This window comes from Austrofundulus limnaeus, unplaced genomic scaffold (genome assembly GCF_001266775.1).
Source record: "Austrofundulus limnaeus strain Quisiro unplaced genomic scaffold, Austrofundulus_limnaeus-1.0 Scaffold121, whole genome shotgun sequence".
Classification (NCBI taxonomy): Eukaryota; Metazoa; Chordata; class Actinopteri; order Cyprinodontiformes; family Rivulidae; genus Austrofundulus; species Austrofundulus limnaeus.
This window is the reverse complement of record NW_013952523.1, coordinates 1,028,677-1,030,017: the sequence shown is the minus strand read 5'-3', so window position 1 is coordinate 1,030,017 and position 1,341 is coordinate 1,028,677.

Here is a 1,341-nt window from a genome sequence, read left to right as displayed (position 1 = left end):
ATATATATACATACACTTCCACAGACAGAACAGGGATGTTTTGATTTTTTGGAGAAATAGTTGTTTTTCTGGATGTGCTACATGAGCAGGTTGTTTGATGGATGGATGAATTAGCTGAACATAATGAAGGATGTGTCCTAACTGGACCAGATGCTTACAAAACAAAGGCATTAATGATGGTGCTGAGAAGAAGCTGTGGAAACAGTGAAGGAGACAGAAGGAGAAGGAGCCTGACTCTGCAGCTCTGTCAGCTCTGCTGCAGACTGGCTGCAGACTGGCTGCAGGGTGATGACACACAGGCCCCGGCTGCTCCACCTGCACCACACTCCCACAGCACGGAAATCCACTCCCACTGAAAGCCGAGGGAACCCTCATGGGTGGCCGGAGACATGGATACGTCTCCGCGCGCAGCCGCCCTAATTAAGCTGCAGATTTGTAAAAAAAATAAACAAATAAATAAAAGTTTACTAATAGCTGGATTGGATGAGGATGATTGTCTTCATTTGGCAAAACTGGATTTTATTTGCGTTTATTTTATGTTTGTGAAGGTGGTTACTTGCTGCAGCGGGTTATGGTGGCTGAAAAACCATCAAAACATCTCAGCACATATTTATAAAAAAATAAAGCCAAACATTACAAATAAAACTGATTTATTTCTGATGAAATTAAATGTAACATATAGCATTAAATAAATGGTTTATAACATTTACACATAACACATAAAACAGTTAAAAGTTTGTTTTAATGAAAAATTGAAAAATCCTTTACAAAAGGAGGAAGTGTGAAGAGTGAGCTGAAGATTATTAGTGTGGAGCACAAAAGAAAATAAAAGAAGTTAGTTTTGAGGAGCACAACCAGGAGACAGAAAACAAAAAGTATTTTAAGGTTTAAAAAAAGCTTTTGCAACATGTTTCTTCGCAGTTTTCAGAAAATCCTACAGAGACATCCAAAGTGCAGAAAGCATCTGGAACATTGAGTGATGAGTCCAGGTTAGGCGTGCACTCTACATTTAAATGTTTAAAGCTATTGTGGAAATTCTTGTATAAAATGTTTCAGGTCATTTAGAGTCAAAGAGACTGTTCAGCACATCTGTCACCTCTGCTTGTAATGCTGCAGCATATGTACATCCAACACACTGTAAGTACTTTGTCCAATTTTATTTATTGTTTTATTCATTTATTTATTTAAATTTTATTATTTCTGTAACTGTCAATCGATTTGTCTAGATGACCATTTTGCATATATTTTTTCTATTTTAATTTTATTTATGTCTTTTGCTGCAGAAAAAATATCTCCCAGATGCAGTGCTGGCTCTAGCCATTTTGGTGCCCTAGGCGAGTT